This window comes from Schistocerca piceifrons, chromosome 1 (assembly GCF_021461385.2).
Source record: "Schistocerca piceifrons isolate TAMUIC-IGC-003096 chromosome 1, iqSchPice1.1, whole genome shotgun sequence".
NCBI lineage: Eukaryota > Metazoa > Arthropoda > Insecta > Orthoptera > Acrididae > Schistocerca > Schistocerca piceifrons.
The window spans coordinates 425,436,830-425,443,061 of NC_060138.1; the positions used below are offsets into that span (position 1 = coordinate 425,436,830).

General features: G+C 46.5%; 1 non-coding gene across 1 annotated transcript; it reads left to right on the top strand.

Annotated features, from left to right (window-relative positions):
* The first annotated feature begins 3,760 nt into the window (after positions 1-3,760).
* Trnat-ugu lies at positions 3,761-3,835 on the top strand. Its single transcript has one exon. It is a non-coding gene; the product is annotated as a tRNA-Thr (tRNA).
* Positions 3,836-6,232: the final 2,397 nt, after the last annotated feature.

The following is a 6,232-nucleotide window of genomic DNA, read 5'->3' on the forward strand; positions in this document are numbered from 1 at the left end:
TGCCTTTCGAACCATGTTATTTATGTGGTAACACCGAATAAAACTTTCACAAAGCGACATGACCACCATCAATCACATGTAGTTGTCTATCTTTCTACAAAATTTGCACCGATTCGCACAAGTCTGAGACACAAAAGTGGGGCGCGTAAGAAGCCTCACAAGTTAGATGTTTCTTGCTCGTAAAATCCGACTGAAGCTTGACTGTTGAAAGTGAATTTCGGTCTTTTCGTAATAATGAATTTTTTATTTATTCTGTTCACTTTAAACCGTTTCAGCGCATCCACATAAGAACAAATTTTACGTGCTACATTTAACTCGACTTTAAACCATTATATCTCGAAAAGGATAAAGATTGTAGGATAAAAAATAATTCGTTTGGACTTTATCCATTTATTTACCTTTGTGCAAAGCTGGAATCTATTCGTACAAGTTCAAGGCATGGAAGAGGCGCTTTGCTATAACCTCCCAGAAAAACATTAAACTATCGTGTCTCTACAACGGATAAAGACTGGAAAAAAAATTCGTTTTGACTTTATTCATTTATTTTCCTTCGTGCAAAATTTTTCGTTTGAAACTTACCTCAGACCATTACCCGATACACCGTTGGATCAGATCTGAACTATTAGTCTCGCTTCAGGCCGAAGTTATTTAAGATTGAGTGTTTTTGCACGTGAAATGTGAAAAGTGTACATATAAATGATACTATTGGCTGAGCATTAATTTCAGGGCAATAAAAATCTTTTGCAAAAGGAAATAATCGATTCGCACAATTTGCCTGGGCACCAGCTCTGGTTTATCGTTCTAATCTTGCTTAATATACTGTATCATAGCTACAGTAAGACAGATGTTCGAATGGCTATAAAAAAGGCAACTGGTCCGTACAACACGAAAAGCTTTTGCCCCCATGTTCCTCATTCAAATAGGAACCTAGCACCAAGACCCTCCCAATCATACCCCCTCCCCCCGTTCCCCCTTCCACCCACGATTCTGCAGGCGGTTTTTTCAGATGTATTTGTTACAGTGCTTCCGCGCTTTAACGATTCACTTCAATAATATGTTCGCCACGCCTGGTTCGTTCACTAAGCCGCCAGCGCCCAGTGAGCTACTGGCTCCGCGATCTGACGTCAGGGCTCCGCCAAACTAGCAAGTGTATGCCCACTTAAAGACAAGTCTAACAACGTGGAATTGTTCCACGCCGTCTCAATGGGCCGCATTTCCAAACGCTTGTAGAGTTTTTATACTGGAAAAATAGCTTGGCTGATAACGCAGGAGAACCATGTACCGACTTCACAGACGTAACTGAGAACACTGCCTTCGCCACAGATGGAACACGACACTACGTACAACAGAGAGGATTGTCGGCCGACCCCTCGACTTCACGTAGTCCCCATACGCTCCACCAAATTACTTAGGGCCAAGCGGTTCTATATGGCACTGCTTCCTTCCAGGACCTAGGGATGCTTCTAACCAAATGTGTCGAAAACCATTGACGACAACAGGAAATAGCGATAACTTTAGTCGGTCCGCATGCTTAAATCAGTAACTTAGGAGGAACAAAAACAACTTCCCTGGCGTACACAATAGCCACGGAAGGAGAAACCGGCGCGGTGTGCAGCTGGTAAGCTACTACTGCTGACTACTTATCGCGAGAGAATTCGGTATCTCTGTTGATATTTAAATTTCTTTACACAACTTTGGTGCATAAGTTCGTAACGTTTTTGTTTTGCATGCTGGTATTCCGGTTGCAATGGATTTATTTACGATTGTTTGGTATTTGAAGTTCACTGTTGCTATTTGAGTTCACATATCGTCCTTTGTCATCTGGAGATAGTGGAGGTGTGCAAGCTAGAAAAACAGGGTGCCAAATGGAGAAACCCCGACATTTCCGACGTATTGTTATGTTTGAGTTCAGTGGAGGAGAGAAGGCAGCGCCGTGTATGGGATAATGCCATTGGACAGGACACGGCAAGAAAATGGTTTTCTCCTTTTAAGGAGTATACTTTTGACATTAGTGACTCTCAAAGTTAAGAAAAACCTTCGAGGCCTGACGAAGATCGTTGAGCCGCGCGGGATTAGCCGAGCGGTCTAGGGCGCTGCAGTCATGGGATGTGAAGCTGGTCCCGGCGGAGGTTTGAATCCTCCCTCGGGCATGGGTGTGTGTGTTTATCCTTAGGATAATTTAGGTTAAGTAGTGTGTAAGCTTAGGGACTGATGACCTTAGCAGTTAAGTCCCATAAGACTTCACACACATTTGAACATTTTTGAAGATTGTTGAAAAGCGTTAATCCATAACAATTCACATCACTGTACTCGAGAACTAGCAGATATGACGATCTATGATCGTCCCACTACCACTCGATATTTTTATACGATAAGGAAGATTCAAAAATCGGCAATACGGGTACCGCATACTCTACGCCAGAATCACAAAATACAGCGGGCGGCCATACGTGCACGTCTGTTAGCTCGTCATCAGTTAGCTCGTGATCTACACTGACCATTCCTACCCTGTATCGTTGCCGCTGACGAGTGATGGTGTCTTTATGCTAACATAAGGAAGAGAGAGAAATGACTGAGCCCGAACAAAGCAGCAACCCACCGTACAAAGACCGGCGCGCATCCACTGAAGATAGTGTTATGCATCTGGTACAACAGCGACGGTATGTTCTACTACGAATTGCTTCCGCGCGGTGTAGCCATCACTGCTGACATATATTGTCAACAACTCAGAGCTCTTGCAGACGCATTCCAAGGACAATGATCAGGAAGGCTGCGTGAAGTGATACTACTCCACGATAATGCCCACCTGCATTCTGCTAGATTGACTGATGGCGCTATACCGGAGTTAGGCTGCGAAGTCATTCCGCACCTACCTTATTCATCCGATCTTGCACCCTCAGATTTTTACTCCTCCATGTCCGAAAGAAGAGACACCATGAAAGCCTGCAGCCTTCTACAACGAAATTAAAATTATATTAATACATTGAACTGCTGACGGGCGTTGATATATATTAGCGGGGAAAGGTGAAAATGTGTGCCCCGACCGGCACTCGAAGCCGGGATCACCTGCTTAAATGGCAGACGCTCTATCCACCTTTTTATTTCGGTATTGTTCGTGCGTTTGGTCGGGACGGACGTCACGAGACATCCTTTCAAGTTGGCTCTGAGCACTATGGGACTCAACCTCTGACGTCATTAGTTCCCTAGAGCTTAGAACTACTTAAAACTAACTAACCTAAGGACAACACACACACATCCATGCCCGAGGCAGGATTCGAACCTGCGACCGTAGCGGTCTCGCTGTTCCAGACTGCAACGCCTAGAGCCGCACGGCCACTTCGGCCGGCTTCCTTTCTAGTTCATCGTTGATTTCTTTACTCAGTTTTTTTATTAGAGAGGGCGAGCAGCCCTCTGACCGAACACGCTGAGCTAACGTGCCGGCGTCCATCTGAGCCACCGAGGGCACAGAGGATAGTGCGACTGCAGGGCCTATGGTGTCTGTTCTTTCGGACATGTGCGAATGAACAGACACCATATCCATATAAGTATAAAGTTCTGGCAATACCAGCCATGACCTCCTTCTTCTGTGCGGATGCACACATATTCCCCGAACGGGACTTGGTAAGATTGTATTCCACGAGTAATGAGTGTGTTGGGGTGGGACACTACAAATGTAGTGTGTGGACATATAAGGTGAGAATATGAGTCTCGCGGAAGGCGTGCGCGAGATAGTCCCTGCAGTCTCACTCTCCTCTGCTGTGCCCTCGGTGGCTCAGCTGGATAAAGTGTCTGCCATGTAAGCAGGAGATCCCGGGTTCGAGTCCCGGTCGGGGCACACATCTTCTCCTGTCACAGTTGATGTATATCAACTCCCGTCAGCAGCTGAAGGTACTAATATAATTCTAATTTCGTTTTTTCCGTTCTCTGTCGAACAACCTTCAAGGAACTTGCTTTCGAGATGAAAATGCGCTCCTAACATGGCACAATGAGTTTTCATATCAAAACGAGATTTGTACAGTCGCGGAGTCGAAATGTTACTTTGGCGTTAGCAAACTGATGTAAATAGTGAAGGGTAATATATTACGGATGACTAACATCCCTGTTACGTATGTCTGTTGTCTCTATTAAAGTTATGGGAAAATGCTACGAAGTTTATTTTGCCGTCTGAGCTACAAATTTATTTTACAGTGTGACTAGTTTCGATCAAAGTTTTCATGTTCATAGTTGGCCTTTGTGGCCGAGTGGTTCTAGGCGCTACAGTCTGGAACCGCACGACCACTATGGTCGCAGGTTCGAATCCTGCCTCGGGCATGGATGTGTGTGATGTCCTTAGGTTAGTTAGGTTTAAGCAGTTCTAAGTTCTAGGGGACTGATGACCTCAGACGTTGTCACATAGTGCTCAGAGGAATTTGAACCATTTTTTTTCCATGTTCATATCTGTGTGGTTGCGTAAAGAACCTGTCGTGCCCATAGGGGAACTACAGATCAAAGTATTCTGAAGAATTTCTGTCTAATGTGTGACAGAGGTGTACCAGCTTTTTCTGTCTTTCGGTAGTTGGGTTACCGAACTTGGCACTGCAGTGGAGGAGAGTTCCGCTTTGGGCAGCAGCTCCTCCTCCTCCTGCTCGCCCAGCTGATAAACTTTTCGGCGTCCGGGCGCCCCAGAGACGGGCAGAGGCTCTCCCCCGGCCGCCAGCATCATCGCAAGTTGGCCAGCCCGCCGCCCGCCTGATTGCTCCCCAGCGGTCCCACCCTGCTGATTGCTGCCGGCGCTCACAACACGCCGCGCCCCGCCACGCCGACCGCTTGACTTAACGCCAGCAGCCACGGGCAGTCACTCGTGGCGCACACAGTGGGACTACAGGCACCGGCCTGGTACTTCAGTCCAAGTATATATGTGGCTACCATGATTTAGTTCTACGAGGTGCATTCAAGTTCTAAGGCCTCCGATTTCTTTTCTCCGGACTGTAAAGAGATAGAAACGTGCACATTGTTTTAAAATGAGGCCGCGTTCATTGTCAATACATCCCAGAGATGGCAGCACCGTATGGCAGATGGAATTTTACCGCCAGCAGCGAGAATGAGAACTGTTTTAAATACTTAAAATGGCGACGTTTTCCTTACTTGAACAGCGTGCAATCATTCGTTTTCTGAATTTGCGTGGTGTGGAACCAATTGAAATTCATCGACAGTTCAATGAGACATGTGATGATGGAGTTATGGATGTGTCGAAAGTGCGTTCGTGGGTGCGACAGTTTAATGAAGGCAGAACATCGTGTGACAACAAACTGAAACAACCTCGGGCTCGCACAAGCCGGTCTGACGACATGATCGAGAAAGTGGAGAGAATTGTTTTGGGGGATCGCCGAATACTGTTGAACAGATTGCCTCCAGAGTTGGCATTTCTGTGGGTTCTGTGCACAAAATCCTGCATGACGACCTGAAAATGCGAAAAGTGTCATCCAGGTGGGTGCCACGAATGCTGACGGACGACCACGTGGCTGCCCGTGTGGCATGTTGCCACGCAATGTTGACGCGCAACGACAGCATGAATGGGACTTTCTTTTCGTCGGTTGTGACAATGGATGAGACGTGGATGCCATTTTTCAATCCAGAAACAAAACGCCAGTCAACTCAATGGAAGCACACAGATTCACCGCCACCAAAAAAATTTCGGTTAACCGCCAGTGCTGAAAAAGTGATGGTGTCCATGTTCTGGGACAGCGAGGGCGTAATCCTTACCCATTGCGTTTCAAAGGGCACTAAGGTAACAGGTGTATCCTACGAAAATGTTTTGAAGAACAAATTCCTTCCTGCACTGCAACAAAAACGTCCGGGAAGGGCTGCGCGTGTGCTGTTTCACCAAGCCAACGCACCCGCACATCGAGCTAACGTTACGCAACATAACAACTTTGAAGTGATTGCTCATGCTCCCTACTCACCTGACCTGGCTCCTAGTGACTTTTGGCTCTTTCCAACAATGAAAGACACTCTCCGTGGCCGCACATTCACCTGCTGTGCTGCTATTGCCTCAGCGATTTTCCAGTGGTCAAAACAGACTCCTAAAGAAGCCTTCGCCGCTGCCATGGAATCACGGCGTCAGCGTTGTGAAAAATGTGTACGTCTTCAGGGCGATTACGTCGAGAAGTAACGCCAGTTTCATCGATTTCGGGTGAGTAGTTAATTAGAAAAAAAATCGGAGGCCTTAGAACTTGATTGCACCTCGTATTAC